Here is a 19,693-nt window from a genome sequence, read left to right as displayed (position 1 = left end):
AATTATCGCATTAATATGTTTCTGAAATTACAGACTGATAGACAGTCAAGCCATTGTTGGTTTTGTCTCAAACTTTAATAGGCATCTAGATATTAAATCTGTGAAATTGAATCTTATGTATCTAACTTTTTCATTTTGTAACTATCGTGTTAACTTTTATTTATACAGTTGGACAGATGGATTTCCTTTAAAAAGATTTTACTGAAAATTTGACACAAATCTGCAAATTTCGTGTTAAGTTCACATACCAAATTACAACCGTTTCACTGAAAGCGATTATGAGTTATCTTTGTAGCAGACAGACAGACAAACGGACGATGTGTTTTGAAATTCAGGGAGGTCTAAAAAGTGGAGGTGCGACAAAACCTCCAGTTTTAATTTTTGACGATTACTATATTTTCTCTATACTACATATACAAGAAAGTAAAAAAGCACTGTATTAGATTTCCCGCTGAGGCAAGTATATAAACACTCCGAACGTGCAAGCTGTTTTCAAATGACGATTACAAATTTGACCGGATTTTATTCCAACATAAGTGTTCATATTTATTGTGGAGTTCATACCGGTGTTTTAAAGTGGAAATAAATACTGAAATTTTCAAATTATCTCTTGCACCATTACTGTTGTCAACATATCTTTTTCTTAACTAATAAATGTCTAAAATGATAATAAAGATATATGTGGGACAAAAATATTTATTGTACGCGAAATCTGTTTAAAATTTAGGCACAAATGGATACAATATGGCCGCTTTAATTTTTCACATCAGTAAACTGCCTTTTCTATTACTTCAAAGAGTATTAATTTTCAGAAACTCAATGAAAGTCAGAGCAATTTTTGTGGTAAGAAAGACGACTGAATGTGAGAAAGTTCTGCACGTGTTATTATCTTTTGCTTATTTTTTTATGGGGACAATTTGTATTATTCCAGTTTTCATTTATTAAGAATGATTGATACAATTTTTCAATAAAGTTACATCATCATTTCTATATATTTTCAAATAATGTTCTAAAGAGAAATAATCTTTCGGGAGTTTTTCAGCTTAAACTTCCTAATCAAATATACGAACAATGAAATGCAACAGCCATGGCATTGGTAATAGAAATGGAACAATCTTTAATCTGAAAAAACAAATATTATCAAACGTTGTTCAGTACTGTGATATCTTTAGTCATTTTATCAACGATAATTCTTTTTATAGTGTTACGATAGTAAAACAAAGGGATTATTTTATTACAATGTAGAAAAGATATAGGGAAAGGGTTGTTGGATATAAATGTCAACTACTTTGAATGAATATTTTTATTTCAACTGTTATTGTTCGACATGTGAATGATTAAAATGTAAGAACGTAAAGTAATAAGTAAAACAATAAATGTTATTGATTGCAGCAGACAAGTCATCGTATCAGTGAATAAATTAACGTTTATATATTATGCCTCTCCATAAAAACAAAGTATATTTGCGAATTTTTAATTTCAGAATCCCAAGTCTATCATATTCAGACGATTTTTATCTGTAGAAATATGGAGTGAATTAAATGAGAGGTTTTTCAGAAATCTTATCTAGATGCTAATCTGTTTTTGTTGTTGTTAGCAATATTCTTCTCCGTTGTCGATTTCATTTTTTTTTTTTTTGATTGTGCTGTTTTGTTTTAATTAGAAATTGGGTAATGTTTTTACACAATACTGGGAAAATAAGTAAACATTTCCTCCTCCATCAGTAATCTCACTTGAATTTTGGTGAAATCAATGAAAAAGGTTTGTATTAATAAGTTACTCACATCAAGGGGTTCTAACGTACTTTCTATTGTTCCAAATGAGAAAAAATCTGTAGTGATAATTCAAATAATGCTCCTGACATTTATTATAAAAAACAAAATTCCTTCGATAGGAGGCACTGTAATATACTTAAAAACATTTAATATACTTTATAAATCGAAAATAATGTAAAAAGTAGTATTAAAACAGCTCAATATATCCCCTCCCTTTTAATGTTCAATTATCGCAAACCTTCTTTCTTAAGACTGATCGAAGTAAACTTCCCAGAACTACATGAACATAGAAACAAATGTTTTCGATCATATCTGATAGAATTGCTGGCCTTTAACGTAGCTGGCGTCCTTCAGGAAAACCCATAACCAAAAGCCTACGGGGGTTTTACCAGGTGAACGAAGAGGCCATGCTGTTGGAAAATGACTGGGGATAAAAATTTATTTACTATAAAATTTGAGATTCATTTTATAGTAAACAAATTTTAAAAAATGGATAAATATAGCTAATTTTTGACAATAAATTATAAAATATAGGCTTTTTTTATCAGCTCTTTGCGATTAGTACCATCTCAGACTTTTCATAATATTCGCAAGCGAATTTTAATCTTGTCATAAAAATTGGTATTTCATGAAATTTGTTTTAAAAATTTAAAGAATAAATAGTGTAATACATATTCAGGAATTGCACTGTTTATTTCTCCAATTTTAAACACAAATTTTTGGATATACCAAATTCTACGTTTATATGAAAATGCTGCCAGTGCGACGGCATCAATCCCAAAAGGTTAAACGTATAACTACAAAAATGCTTTAAAAAATGATACCTATTCTGTAACGTTAATACTAGATATATTACAAGGGGTGTTCAAATGAAAAGGTACGAAACGACACTATGGGTATAAATGAAGACTTTATTCAAAGTATACACCATAGGCCTGAGCACAACGATCAGATTGATTAACGAGCCGAGGGATTCCTTGTTCCCAGAATTCCTGTGGCCGTGAGGAGACCCAGTCCTTCACAGTGTCTTTGAGTTCACTGTCCAAGGTCCGCGACTTGTTGAATTCCTCTAGCACAGAAGAACCATCAACTCCGATGAGTACTGTGAGATACGCCAAAAATTACGCAAGGCCCTTCAGGAAAAAAGACCGGGAATACTAACGAAGGGTGTGGTTCTGCTCCATGATAACGCGAGTCCACACGTCTCCAGAGTCACACACGCGGAACTGGCCAAGCTCAAGTGGGAGAAGCTCGACCATCCGACCAACAGCCTGGACATATCGCCGTGCGATTTTCATGTGTTTGGTCCGCAGAAGAATCATCTGAAAGGGAAGCTCGGACGGCGAACTCAAGGAAGCTGTGAAGGACTGCATCTCGTCACGACCACAGGAATTCTGGGAACAAAGAATCCTTTGGCTCGTTAATCAATGGGGTCGTTGTGCTCAGGCCTATGGTGTATACTTTGAATTAAGTCTTCATTTATACCCACAGTGCAGTCGCGTATCTTTTCATTTGAACACCCCTTGTATTAGTAGTAGATATATTATCGGTCCTAGATATATTATTAGTGCTAGTTATATATTTATTATTATTTTATCAAAATCCATCAAAAACGCATCTTTTAAAAGTTATTGAAGAAAACAATATATTTTTTATCATAATATTTTTATTCTCGAGTTTCCCATCAAAAATATTATACTATCAGGAAAGTTTTTAGATATTTTGGGTTCAATAATTATTGTAGCAGTGAAATGTTTTTTATCGGATACATATATAAAATGATTTTGTTCAAACATTATAAGTCCTCTCTTTACATACTGGAACCTTTCATGAAATTATGCAGAAAAGTCAAGTAGAGAATATTTCTGAATTTTTATTTTCATTTGAATAATATGGTGTAAAATGCAAAAATATTTTTGCTTCAAAATTTGTTTTAATCAAAAATTGTGTAAAATGCAAACGATATTTACCTATGTGCTATTTTTTAAAACTTTTTTATCCATTATTTTATTAAATGCAAACGATATTTACCTATTCGCTATTTTTATTTTTATTTTTTTAATGCAATATTTTGTGAAGTGCAAACGATGTTTATTAACGCACTAGTTTTAAATTTGTTTTAATCCAATATAAAGTAAAGAGCAAACGATATTTATCAACGCATTGTTTTCAACATGAGCGAAAAATAAAATAATTCATTTTCCATCACTAGTATATTAATTTTTTTTATTTCTTGGTATTTCACCAAAATATTGAAGAAAAAACGTATGGAGTACTTCCTAGACATAATAAATTTATTCATAAGTACTGCTGTGATGATAAGCACGTAAGGGTACAAATAATGTGAGAATAATGAATAAAAGTCCATTAAGAGCAGCATTTTTCAACGCCATTATTGCTGATAAAGATGGTGTTGAAATTTCAAATAAGCGGAAGTGTGAAATACAGTGTGACCTATTTTAAACTTGGCCTTTTTGAAAACCGATCTAAGGACGGAGATATGAAGCCAGCGGGATTTTCCCATAATTTTTGTTTGTTTTTTTAAGTTAAAAAAGAAAACTTACATCTGTCAGAGATGAAAGGTTGTTATGAACTTTTAGAGTTCTGAAATTTATCGTTGTAGTCAACAGACGATTCAGAGATAAACTGTTGTGTAGTTGTATTTTAAATAACTTTATTTTTGACGCCATGAATTTTTATCAAATACTGTGAAGTGATAGCAATCTTCTTTCTCAATGGGCAAAATTAAAGCGATCGTATTCCCAGAATTTAATTCCGTTTAATTAATTGGGGGAGCAGGAAAATATTTAAAAAAATCATTTTTAATACTTTTATTGTTTTTTTATTCAGAATAATTCAATCACAATAATTATAATAGAATTACAATATTTACTTTTATATAAAAACGGAGCTATGTGAAATATTTTGCTGAAATTCCGAGATTGTTTTATACAATTAATAGAAATTCTACTGGAATTATACTTATTTGGTTTGATCCAAGTTAATCAACCGTAAATAATCCTGGATATCTAGTATTTTTATAAAATTAGAAATGACAGAATTTTTCAATATCCAAGATTTTATTTGATTAATCTAGAATGAAATATGTGCTGCGATGTCACATTTTTACTAAAACGTTTTTATTCATTAATAATATTAAATATTATTCATTGATAATATTAAATTACACACAGGTTCTGCCTATTGTGGTCTTATAGTTAATTTCTAAATCATTAGATATATGTATAAAGATTTAAATTTCGTAATTGGTTCAGTAGTAGATTTAGTATATATATATATATATATATATATATATATATATATATATATATGAAATCTACTACTGAAAAAATTACGAGATTTAAGTCTTTATACAGTTTTTTCTGTCCTATTAATCATATTTAGTAAAATATTATGGAGAAGATATAAAAATCTACGCCTTTAATTTAAGCAAATAATTAGATTTATTAGAACGAAGCAACTCACAACAGCACTAAACTGAGAAGTTACCCATCGCTGATAGGGCTCAGCTTCTATACATATATCGATTGTTCGAGAACAATCCATTTTGAATATTTAAGAAAAAGTAAGAACAATTATTTAAATATTTTTTTTATTTTTTTATATTCAAGACCCTTTCAGATCTTAGATAACAATTTAAATAAAAGAATTCCAGTGTTTGGATAAAATACAGTAGTTGGGATTCGAACCATGGACCAACCAATCAGAAATGAGATGCTCTGCTGATTATACCACGGCGATTGCTGGATAATCCGATTTGTGCGGAATTATTCTTGATGCTGTAACGGATTGTTATGAGCGAGGATAGTACATGAGACCTTGTGCTTCGCAGCCGTGTAACAAGACAAAAGCAATTGCCCGTGTTTCGTAGCTGTTATCTGGCTTATAAGCTTTTCACCACAATGCACAGACATTCAATCAAAGAAAGTTCCATTCTTTCGTGACTAAAGCAAGTTTTTAGTCACGAAAGAATTGAATCCTTTATAATTTAAATTTAAACCAATTTATGAAGGTTTAAATTTTACTGTTTTAAGACGGCTCCATGCCATTTCTAGCCGTCGATTGGATGATTTTTTTTTGGGTACCTCTTAAATGGTCCAAATTCGTTATTAAAATAATTGTTTCTGTAGTGTCATGATTCACACATATTTTGTCATATATGATTTTTGCTTTATTTCAAATGTTAATGCATCAAGAATATTTTACTAAATTTGACTGAGAAAAAAAGGAGTTTATGAATGCTTATATTCGATATTTTTTTGATTTATTGACTCTGGAAACATATATTTATCTTTGACAGTTTAAAACTAACTTATCACGATTAAAGCATTGCCTAATTACCTTACACGCTTTGATGCAAATCGTGGCCCAATAGTTAATATCTCTGTGTATATTAATATCAAATAACACAAATGACATAATACCAAAATTAACCATTATAACATTGGACATAAATGAAAAAGGTAATTCCTGAAGGATTCTTTTAATTTGCTTTAATTTAGTAAAACATGTATGGATCAAAATCATAATTTTCTTAATAAACCGCATAACAAATTTATTATATATATATTTTTAAAATTATAAATTGGTAATAGTGTGAATGGTAAACAATCACAGAAAACCTATTATATCCGACGATCTGAAGATTAATCTAATTATAATGACATCAATTCCACTTAACCTATCTCGAGAAGAATTTCAGAAAATACGATCATTTTAAAGAAGCGTTTCTAGCCAGAAATGACATTTCCATCTAATTACAAAGTTAATTTCAATTAATCATCAACTTTCAGAAGAATGAACTTCTTAAAATGTCACTGGAGTTCGCTATGAATGAGTGCAATTAGAGAGAGTATATAAAGAGACAGAAAATTGGAAAAGAGAAATGCAGTAAGTGCCAAAATGAAAAATTTACAGGAAAGCAAAATTTATTTTCGGATTAGTTTCGGCAGTTGTTACGTGTTCCAAGTTATTGGTACTTTATTCGTTTCCTACGCCAGACACCATCCTGTCGAACTTGATGGCATTTACTGTGTTCCTCAAGTCGCACACAGTGGTGATTGCAACATTTTAATTTCTAATTACAAATAAACTGTCTAATTACAAAGCTAATTTCAATTAATCATCAGCTTTAAGCAGAATAATCTTTTTAAAATCTCACTAGAATTCACTATAAATGAGTGCAATTAGAGAGCGTATATAAAGAGACAGAAAATTGGAAAAGAGAAATGTAGTAAGTGCCAAATTGAAAAATTTACAGGAAGCAAAAATTATTTTCGGATTAGTTTCGGCAGTTGTTACGTGTTCCAAATTATTGGTACTTAATTCGTTTCCTACGCCAGAAACCGTCATGTCGAACTTGATGGCATTTACTGTGTTCCTCAAGTCGCACACAGTGGTGATTGTAACATTTTAATTTCTAATCACAAACAAACTGTCAAATTACAAAGCTAATTTCAATTAATCATCAGCTTTAAGCAGAATAAACTTTTTAAAATCTCACTAGAATTCACTATGAATGAGTGCAATTAGAGAGCGTATATAAAGAGACAGAAAATTGAAAAAGAGAAATGCAATAAGTGCCAAAATGAAAAATTTACAGGAAAGCAAAAATTATTTTTGCATTAGTTTCGGCACTTGTTACGTGTACCAAGTTATTGGCACTTAATTCGTTTCCTATGGCAGAAACCATCATGTCGAACTTGATGGCATTTACTGTGTTCCCCAAGTCTCTGACAGTGTCTTTTACAATAGTTTATGTTTGAATCGTTTTTCGACTACTTAGTGATGAACATTTCTAGTTTTTCCAGATTGAAAACCTTGGTGTTTAATGTGTTTTGTCACTGGAAAAGAAATTTGTGTCTGAGGAGGGGGCACACTTGCTACATTTTCTTTTTCCATTCAGTAAATGTTTAACATCGCTATTACATTTTTTTCAAATGTTTACTGATTTTTTTTTGTTTAAACTTGGCGTTTATGTGATGAAAATGGATAAACAGCTTCTACAGAGGTCATCTTCAACATTAAAAAATTGAGCTTGGCGCCTTTAAAGAATAATTCGAATGCGAATTATTGCCCATCAATATTTAAATATCCATCCTGAGTTATCCATTATACTGACAACTGCATTCACCAGATATTTTGGAAAATAAACGTAAAATTCCCCATAAAATATTAAAAAAGATTTGAGTATTAAAAAATTTGCCAAAAGATTAGATTAAATGACAAAAAAAGCCGTTAGCTACTCTTTAATAATATTAAATAACTTTAAAACAAATTAATCTGATAAATGAAATAATGATAGAACTTTATTTTAAAATTGTTGCAATTCACTATTTTTCTAATATTTGAAAACAAATATTATTTATTAAAAAATTAAACTGCGCGGAACATTTCATTTAAAATCGGGACTCAACCGAGATGGAAATCTTTTCTAAATCATGATTAGGGGAAGGACACTAGACTAATCTCAGCCATTTTGATTTATTGAATTAAAAAATTTTCAACTGAATAATAATAATATTTATTTCGCCATGTACGATTCTTTAGTCTATACAATGAAAAGAAGAAAACAACCCGAATAACATAGAACAGAAGGAAAAATAAATTGTAAAACGTAGAGAGGAACTACATCAACAGTATCTTCCACATGGAGAGCGTGTCAAAAGAAGTAACAGGTAAAAAAAGTATTCCAGTTTTCAGGAAATAAAACGCAGTAACTATAAAAAAAGATGGCTTTATCTAGAGAATAAAATAAGGCCATACAATGCTACACTGAAGCAAACATGAGAGAGCACGCCTAGAAAGCAAATAATATAAAAACGAAAAACTGCTTTAGTCTTTGAAAGACGAATGCAAACGATAAATAAACAGCTATATGGAAATAACACAAATCATGGTAAGCAGGTGGGATTTTTACTTACTGAATTAATGTTTCGTATTTAAAGGTCGATTCTTGAAACAACAGTGAAACCGTACATGAATTTAGCCATGGCATCGTAGAATTTTAGTTATGCTCCTCAGTTTTTGAATTAAAATTGCATGCATGCATCATAAAGCACCACCATTTATTCATGCATTTCTGTTCAATTTAAATTATTATAAATAATGACTGTTTTTTAATCAAAAATTAAATATGCATTTTCTTAGAAGACGACGAATAATCAATTTGCCAAATAGATAATTTGATTTAAATTACGCCAGAGAGCTGAATTATAATATATGAGTGAATAAACATATCTGCATATTTTCAATGAATCAAAGTTGATAGTTATTAATGGAAATGGTAAAGCTAGTTATTCTGAAGATTTAATTAAGGAATTGTTTTAGTTATTAAAGAATCTAGAATCGAAGGCAACGTAATGGAATTTCGTCTACTGGGACTGTAAAGCTCCATTGCTTTTCTAATTATTCCTAAAATTTATTAATTCGTTGTTCGAATACTCAATTAATATTTTTTAACAGAAGTTTCAATTATCGAAAAACCTTTTGATACAAATACATTATAATTGCAATTTCGTTATAAAAAATTGTTATCGCATACTAAACACAGTTTTAAGGAATCTTTAATTAAGTTCAAAAGAAGGTATGGCAGTAAAAACTGAAACACTTTTACGTAGCTATCAAGACTTTAAAGACTGATAAGTTGTTAATTAGAAATGGCGGATCTAGACATTTTGAATATGACAACGCAGATTATTATTAGTTTTTCATATCAGCACATTGACCAACATGGTGTTATGATTTATTTTATGAATATTTTTTTATTTTATTAATTTTGTTTATTTAAATATGCATTTGTTTTTTTTAGCTTTAGAGCATACACATTTACACAAAATATTATTGAAGTAGACATTCATTTTTATAAACATTCTAATAATTAATAGGCAAAATGAAACATATAAGAACTAGACTAATCATAGTTAGTGAATATAATATGCATCACAGTTGATAAATATGAAGATAATAATATTATCCTAATATTTTATCATTCAAAGGATTTGTATTTTTTTTTACTAATTTATTCATTTGTAAAATATGAAAATAACATTTTCTAATTAGATGCTTGCTTAATCTTATTTGATACCTGCTCAGTCTGCTTAGTAGGAAACTGTATATAACCGCTACTGTAATAAGCACCAAAGGTTTTAGAACTTCTTGAAGAAAACAGATGAATGAAATTCGGCGATTTTATTGTCCATAATGATTTATCTATTTGAAAAGATGCACCACATCTGACAACTGTCAGTTATTTTTTTATATTCATTTGTATGCAAAAGTAATAAACAAGCACAAGTAAACACTAAGCTGGGTAAGTGAAATTTGGTATATGCGTTTGACATCAATTAATCATTCAAAGGATTTGTATCTTTTTATTAATTTATCATTTGTAAAATAGGAAAATGATTTTTTTAATAAGCTGCTTGCGATACCCTTACAGCCTAATATTTCTAGGTAGCTGCCTAGGCTGCTTAGTAGGATCCGCTATGGTAATAATAATATCCGCTTATTGTAATAAGTACCAAAAAGTTTTAGAATTTCATTAATGAGATAGGTGAGTGAAATCTGGCAATTTTATTGCCCATAATTTTACATCTGTTTCAAATAATGCACTACATCTGAGAACGAATTAACTGTTATAAATATATATATATATATATATATATATATATATATATATATATATATATATATATATATATATATATATATATGATATACTCGTATGTACGTTTGACATCAATTAATCTACCAACAGAAAATGGTTCAAGATACTTACTCGATTATTTTTCCAAGGAACAATATTAACTCGAAATAGAGTCATCTCGCATAAGTAAACAAAAATGTCGAGAGGATTATACTCCAGCTGTGATAATTTCTATAGTGGTCATGATATAGAACATTTTTTGACTCATTTCATTTATAAAAATTTCTGATGGAAGAATGATCCCGCATAGGTAATGACGTTGGGATAAAAACACTCCAAATGAGGTAATTTGTACAGTGGTCATGACATAAAACATTTTTAGACATTTATTTCATTTATGGAAATTCCTGATAGAAGAATCATCACGCATAAGTAAACAAAATATGTCGAGTGGATTATACTCCAGCTGTGGTAATTACTATTGTAGTTATGATATAGAATATTTTTAGACTCATTTCATTTATAAAAATTCCTGATGGGAGCGGTTAAAGTAATAGAAATAAAATTTGTATAGTTTAAAATTATTAATTTTTTCTTAAACAAATTTTTATTGAAAAATATGCGCTTATACACGTATATTTTGTTCAATCTTAACAGGAAATGGTAAATGATATCCATTTGTATATCAAAGGACACCTCCTTTGTGTAAAATTCTAAATTCTAGAACTTTGGAACTAATTTGCATATGGTTCTTTTGTTTTGTATAGAACCATTTTAAGAAGCTGAAGATCAATTAAAAACTTAATCTAGGGCAAAAGATCGGACCGAGAAAGTAGAGGTAATCAAGTTTTAGTCGAAATTAAATTCTCGAACCGTCAGTTACTGACAATCAAAATTTATAAATTTGAAACTACGAATTTATACCACGTACAATAAGCTTTCAGATATTACTTCAGTGCGCTTTTTCGGGCAGCAAATATGCTTAAATTTGCATTGACAATGTATTGGTGTTTATTTTTGTCATATTGTAAGTTTTTCATTTTTTTCTTTTCTAAAATATTATATATTTTAAGTGAAATAATGGGATAGTTTTAAATTGCATACGAAATATGAATGCAGAAATTATTATAACCATGTATATTGAAAGATTAATTATGATTATGCATGTATATTGAAATATTTTTATTTATTCAAACTGAACACTGAAATATTTGAATATCAGAAAAAATATTCATACCACCCATTTTTATAAATGAGTTTAATTTGATTAATTCTAAAATTTTTATTTCAAATTCCCCTGTAATTCCAATATTTGCATCGTTATTTTTTTAAAATTCAATTAATATAATGTTAAAATTATCTATCGTTTATTATTTGAATTTAGATCTAAAAAAATTATTTTGGTTTCCATTTCCTTTTGTTACTTAAATATCCCTTTCCTTGCTCCCTATAATAATCTTTATGGGTTTTTTTTTGTTTATTCGAATAAGATATTTTTGCAAATTTCATTTTATATAATTCTTTGAACACATTTCGTAATTGAACTCTGAACACATTTTGAATTGTACTATTTTTAAAGTACTTTTTGCATATTTTATTGAAATTGTTTATTTATTTATTAACACTTTTTTACTTATTATTTTTTTTAATTATCAACAAATTTTATATAATTGGCAAAGCCAAAGAGTTAGTCTTCCATTCTCAGTCATTGATCCGATTTCACTGTTTTTTATTTCAAAATAAATTTCCTGAGCCCTATATACATCATGAATGGTTGTTTGTTCTCTACTATTCTCTATTATCGAGATAAAAAAATCTCAATAAACTACTTCACGTCCATTTTTGGAAAGCATTTCAAAATAAACATTTAGCGAAGCATCCAGTTTCATGAATTGTACGAATTGATTCCCTTATTTACAAGCATGCATTGCCAATCAAAATCTTCGATGTTCTGTGCATACGCATAGTTTAAAAAATCTCCCTTCTGTTATGATAAAAAGTCATTCATAAAAGATGATTGATATGACTAAATTAATATTATTAACCGAACAGCTAGTCTTCAGATAAGGATAATAACCATCATCACATATTAATAATACTTTATTTTTTATATCAATATTCTTTAACTTGATGTATGAGTACCTTGAAGGCTATGTGAAATGTCTCAGAAAGTACGTGGAGGGAGGATAAGCATAATAAAAAAGATAAAATGATGTTGTAACAGTTAATATTTAGAACCTAAATTATATTTTATTACGATAAAAATCGAAATAATTAAACTAAAAGCAAAATAAACTGATAAGATAGATTTGGAAGGTAGGATTTCGGTTAATAATGTAAAATTTGGAAAAAGAATAATTCTGGGTTGATTTGAAAGAACAATGTCTTGAATTATTCAACAAGGAAATCAATACTCTGATACGTGCACAAACATCATATTAGTTGTGAGGGTTCTCTCATCCTGTATTTAATATATATATAATTCGTTCTCGGATTCGAAAACCTTCTGAGCTATTGTGCCATGAGAATATGTTTATTTAATCAAAATAGGGGTGAAAAGAATGATAAAAGAAGGATATGTTTAGATTTAACGTAAATACAGCGGAAAACTTGTAATATTATCGATATAAGTACTTTTTAACGATAAAATATTTTAGGGCAATTTTTATTTACTGTAAGAGGTCTAAACATTCATGGAATATTTTTGTTCCTACACTTTAGTAATTAGCCTTTTTACAAAATAATAATAATTTTTACATTATAATTCTTTTTTGTTTTTGAAATTTTTATAAAATTTTGAGATTAAAGATAGTAAACAATATAAGTCATATATTACATTTATATAAAACAAATGTGTGTCACTCCTGAAAGCATTTGTCATTTGAATTAGCCATATAAGCAATCAATATGCAATTTTGAGTTAAAACAAAATAGCATGATCAGTAATGATACGACATCAACATATATACGGCGGGAAAAATTGAATGAAGTATGTAATAGAACGGAAACCAGAAATGCACTCATCCTTTCATCATAATTCCAGAAATGCACTCATCCTTTTACATCTCACATCTTAGCTAGGTAAAATCGTCAAAAAGTAGTAGCTTTGGAATACTGAAACAATATAAGCGTAATAACGTTGTTTCTAATGGCACTTGTCATGGATAAGCTCGCTAATGATGTCAGCGATTTTAAGCCAAGGGAGTGTCTCTTGTTTTAGTAGCGCCAACTAGGGCCAAGAGTACGTCTTAGCTACTCACGCATCACATTCGCTTGCACAACCCCTTTTTACAGGAGGGCACATTCACACATCTCACAGATAGAACAGATGAACAACAACCATGCTCGAACCCAGGACGTCCAGATCACGGGGAAGACGCTCTACCCCTATGCCAGGACGCCGGCAAGCGTAATAATAAACAATATGAGCGCACCATTGCAAATATATTCCATTTCCAGTAAAAGGTAAAAATAAAAATGTATCCGTATTATAGAATCGTTACTGGACCTATTTGTAGATGTTGCTAATTAAATATATGTGGGTTGCGAAATAGTGGAATAACAATAGAGCAAGAGGTAAGCAAGTAAAAAAGAAAAAGAGGAAAACATAGATTATATTACAGTTTTAAAACATCGTTATATCAAAAATAAAACTTTACTGTGATCTTAACTTTTTAACTTTTCTTTCCCATTTTGTCCACCGAGCTTTAAACGGATTTATTTCATTGGAATCTTTGAATAAATTGATTTTCACAATCGAAGTTTCGGAACAACTGAGATACACTATAAAGAACTATTAGCAAACTGTAGAGCAACAATAACATAATTTAGATTTTATTATTTGTATACCATTCGTCGTTGGCAATCAGCTGATTCCGCGAGAAAATTAGTTGTATTTGAACTCAGATAAATCTTTTAGATATAATATCATGTGCATGATTCCATCAAATTTTCTGACATTAACACCATGTTATTTTAATTGTATTACTTAAACTTTCATTCATTGTGTACATAAGTCTTTCTAATGGTGAGAGTTCCAGAACATTATAGCACTATTAGAAACGTAAATATCAGCTTAGTCTGTTTTTAAAATGTCATGAATTTGTAAATTCGCGATTTCTCATGTAAATTACACGGACATTAAAAATAATCCTTCGTCTTTAGCTTTTAAGAATGGAAGAAAATTAAGAAATGGAAGAATGGAATAAAAGATGGAACAATGGAAGAAATTAAATATTGAATTAAACAAACAAAACGATTTGAACTTAAGGGCAACAATGAAGTCTATTGTAGAAAATTAAGGGGAAAAATATTAATAAATGGCCACAATTCTGGAAAAATTTGCATAACTATTAAATTAATATAAATAAAAAAAAGGCAATCGTTTAAATTTTTAAATGGCGTAAAATTTATTTTTGTGCAATAATATTTTCGGAGTTTATTGCAATAAAACTCCAAAACTTTCGGATTATTTTTAAAATTTATTATTGTTTCTAAATCATTCGAAGTACAGGTCTCCATCTAACAAAATGTATAAATATTTCCATGTTATATAGTTCCAAATCAAACACCGTAAAACACCAGTACACACACACACTTTAGAGATAACTTTTACTGTACAACGTATTAACAGCCGATGCAACTATTTTTACGATAACAAAAATAGTCGCAATGCATTAATAGCTATAAAGCAGCGAAAATATAAAAACTGAAAAAAAAATAATAATATGACATAACCTGAAAACGCTGAAACAGAACAAATTTGTTAAAGTAAAAATTGCTTTATCAAAGAAACCTCTATGTCCCATATCGTTCACAATGTTGCTTTGATGAAGTGGTCTCTCAACTCAAGGACCGTAAAAGCTTTTTCGGGTCTTTAAGTACTTTGAGTAATTTCGGTGTTTAAAAACTGTTACTTCTTAAGAACTTTTCAGGTTTCATCTTTTGAAAGTTCTTTCTTCCTCCCGTATAATGAATATTCATGATTTAGATTTTTTTTTTCTCTCTCTATTTTGACCAGAGTTTTCTGTGGAATTTCTGGAAGTCAAAAGGATGTAGATGGGTTGAAAGCTTTAGAAATCTTTTTTTTCTCACTCTCTTTTCTTAATGCAATTTAATTGATGGAATGCTTATGGGAATTTGTTGAAATTAAATTTTGTGGCCTAGATTCGCTAAAATGTTGAAAATTGCAAGCAAGTAATGTATTAAAATGAAAACTGATTTGAATTTCTCTAATGATTAAAAGGAATAACTGAAAATTAATTATATTCTATTTGGCTTGTGTGTGTAGTAAACAATATCCTATTTCTTCTAGTTGATCTTAATTTCTCATGTGGATTAATTAAGTGATATCCATCGATTTAAAGGATACTTAAACCACATGAAGAACAAGCTGAACTCATCATTTAACAATGAACTGTATGCTGACTTGCGTTGTTATATACTAACGTCTTATTTCCTTGTGTCAGATTTTTTTTAAAAGATGCTTTGTCTGTGAAGAAATGTTAAATTTAAACGCCTTTTCATATCAACGATTGAATAATTAAAAACCATTGCTTTAAGACGATCTATTTTTTATTATTGATTAAGAAATTAATATTTTATTTATTTATAAAAAAATAAAAGTATCCTGTATAAAACTTTATAGATATATGACATATTCCATATAAAGAAAGCTTTAGAAATTTTTCATGCTAATTCAGAAATATAAATAGAAATATATCTCCGTATGGGTAAAATTTATATCAAAAACAGTGTTTTGTACAATCTTTGCTACGAAGAAATTTCTCAATCTATTTTTTTTTTTCTTTTCGATGAGCAAGAACTTCGAAATTTTAAAACTCATTAAGTCGTCGATGACAATGCAGTCTATTAACATTTTTATGATAATTAATAATAAAATTATAATAATCAGTTTTCAGATGATTGATTATTAACTTTTGATTCCATACAAAAAGTTTCCACTTTGTTATAAATTTCAGAAAAATATATTGAAATTTATTAGAATATTCCTAATAATAAATTATAAATATAAAAAATAAAATAGAATAACGTATCTATTATTTAATAAAATAAAGAAAGTGTGCGTTTAAGAAGTTAATAAAAAGTTTTAAAAACTTTTATTAGATAGCTAAAGTTTCGAAATTTTGAAATTCATATGATCTCGTCTCGATGATAATTGATTCTATGAATATTTTTATAATGATTAATGATCAAATTATAATAATGTCCGTTTCCAGCTGATTGATTATTTAATTTTGATTCTATACCAAAGATTTCCCTTTATTGCAAATTTCAGAAAAATGTATTTGAAATCTACTAGAATCTTCATAACAAATTATAAATAAATAAATAAAAATAAAATAGAATAACGTATCTATTATTTAATAAAATAAAGAAAGTGTGCGTTTAAGAAATTAATAAAAAAATTTTAAACAAATTTATTAGATAGCTAAAAATAAAAATTTATATTTATTTAAATTACTTTCTATTTTTTAATCCTTATTTTTTAAAAAAAAAATATTATTATAAATATTACGTAATCCTGGATTAAGATGAGTATTTATAAATTTTTAGAATTAAATATCATTTTATAATTCAAAATAATGAAATTATTAAAAGTTTTCCGAAATTAACATTAATACTTAACGCTCTCTATCAATTTTACAGCTACGTCTATAAAGGGAAAAAATATTCGACAAGAATTGCTCTCTCCAACCCCAAAAATAATTACAGAACCTTTCAAAAAAATCGCCAGTATTTTTCAAACAATAAATAAAGCAATCAGCAGGTGTTTAAACAAAGAACGTCATCATTTTCCTGAGACATCCGCCAACGTAATTTAACCACATTCCACCTCCACCCCCACCTTCACTGCGTAGTTCGCCAGAGACACAATATTTACTTTACCCAGAACTTCTTGCCGCTTCTGACTTGAAGAATAACATCTCGAGGAAGGTTGAAGTAACAGTTATTTCTGGAAAATTGCTCCTACAAACTCCCGAAATCCTCCAGACCTCAAAATAAATGGGAATTCGGGGGAAAGTTTTGAAAATAAATGGCGCTCTTTCCTGCTTTATCGCCAGTTTTGAGATCTTTATCTGACAATTAGTATGTTCCACTTCATATCTTTGGTGTGTTTTACGATATCGGAGAGTATTGGTGGGAATCTTTGGGCAGTAAAAGTTTTTCTCTGATCTTCAGAATGATGTTAGCAATAATTATTATTTTTATTTCAGAGTTGTGTCTGCGAAAATGCTGATAGAGACAAAATATGACTGACTCATATCGTAAAAATGAGAGCGACATTTCTTTCTATTTTTTTTTCTTTTTTAAAATATGTAAGGCATCACAAAATAAAAAGTTTGAAGATAACTGTTGCACCTCAAATTTTTCACAATTAAAAAAAATGGAAAAATAATTTGAAGCCTTAAAGTCGTCTGTAATTTTAAAGTAAGTTAGAATGCAGAGAATATTTAATTTAAAATTACTTGTAAATAAATATTTCATAAATTCTCAACATATATGTCGTAACTTTCATGCCGTTAATATTTGTTATTCTCTTAATTTACTGTTTCCGGATTTTCGATATACAGTTTTAAAGTATAAAACTAAGATTATTGATTAGATTAGATTCACCGTTAATATTAGATTAGATTCACCGTTAGATTATATTCGCCGTTTGTTAATGCTTGGATGAATTATAAACTTTATGTATTAAGCCAAAAAAAAAAAAAAAGACTAACATTCGTTTTCAGAAATCCCAGTCTTATTTTCTTCTTATAATAAAGATGAATGTTTATCTGTGTATATGTATGTTGGTACTTTGCAAGCATATGTGTGGTCTAGAACTACCACATTTGGCACATATATACTTTGAAGGGATGGAATATGCACCAATATGCACTTCGGAACGACTTTTTAGAAATTTTAATTATTTAAAAACTAAATGCAATTTTGGCGTTTTTCCGCGACAACTTTCGAAAATATTAGACTATTAAAATGTTTTTTACGTCATCATAAAATTCCAAAACATATGTTTTCAATAATACTAACTTTTTAACTCATGAATTAAATTTCTATTCTTAATCAATTTAAAAAAATATATTGAAAATTGAAAGTTTTTTTATATAATTGAAAAAAATATTGAAAAGTCCATATTGAAAATTTATTTCAAACAAAATAAAAATAAAATTTAACTTGCTCGAGCAAGTTATACTTGTATCGAAAAAAAACGAGTTTTCATCAATTTGTTGTCATTATGCAGAAAGAGACTCAAATTAAAGGGTTAAGAAGTCAATCTTCCTACAAGCTAAATTCAGAAAAGTTGAATTTTCAGTATATAACTTTAAGAAATCAAGTAAATAAGAAGCATGATACTTTCTAGAAATCTAATAGCAAGAAAAAGGTTTTCTATAACTTTTAAAATATATGTATTATAATTCAATGATTTAGTGTTATTTACAGGAAATATAGTTTTTTTATATATACAGGATAACCACCGTTAGTAATAGTAATATGCATCTAAGAAAAATTGTTTAAATGAAGTAAATGATGCTATTTTATGCAATTTGAATCAAGAAATGTTCTGATGCATTACTAAATTTATATTTTTATACAGTTTCTTGGTCCTATGAGTCTATAAAGTAAAATGTTCTTGAGATACTAGCATTTTAAATAAAAAGGAAGGTTCACTCTATTGCGATTAAAATTAAGAGAGTTATGAATATTTGAATGTTGCAACCTAATAAAAAGGAGCGATTTTAGACCAATAAAACCATTTCAAAGAAGATACGGTCATCAGCTTCCAGAGTTTCTCCAAGGTTTATTAACCAAAAATTATGAAATTGTCGATTGCCGTAAAATATTAATATTTAAAATTAAATAACAGGCCAGATTTGTTAGCAAAAGTTAGACTCGCATTTTTGATTTAAAAGTTTAAGAGGCAGAATATTTCATAGAATACGATTCCTTAAGACTAAGGAAATGCATAAGATTTATATCTCACAATTTTTTTCAAAAGTTCATTTACTGAATCAAACAAAATAAAAATATTATTTTTACGTCTTTTAAAAGTAAATCTAAAAACTGAAATTTATGATGAATCAGAAAATTCTTTATTGAATGATTCTTCGAGATTATGTATAAATTATAAAAATAATATTCTATAATGTGGGTATGATTTTACTGCTGCACGATTCTGTTTCCTGTATTCATATTTTTAAGAAATATGTTTAGTTTCAGAAAAAAG

The 19,693-nt window shown here is 28.4% G+C and overlaps 1 long non-coding RNA gene across 1 annotated transcript in view; it reads right to left on the bottom strand.

Annotated features, from left to right (window-relative positions):
* Positions 1-19,693, bottom strand: part of LOC129989410 (uncharacterized) — a 295,435-nt gene that overhangs the window by 235,786 nt on the left and 39,956 nt on the right. The gene's annotated exons all lie outside the window — the stretch shown is intronic.

The sequence above is a fragment of the Argiope bruennichi genome, chromosome 10 (assembly GCF_947563725.1).
Source record: "Argiope bruennichi chromosome 10, qqArgBrue1.1, whole genome shotgun sequence".
Classification (NCBI taxonomy): Eukaryota; Metazoa; Arthropoda; class Arachnida; order Araneae; family Araneidae; genus Argiope; species Argiope bruennichi.
The sequence above is the reverse complement of the archived record's forward strand: the minus strand, read 5'-3'. Positions and strand labels throughout refer to the sequence as shown.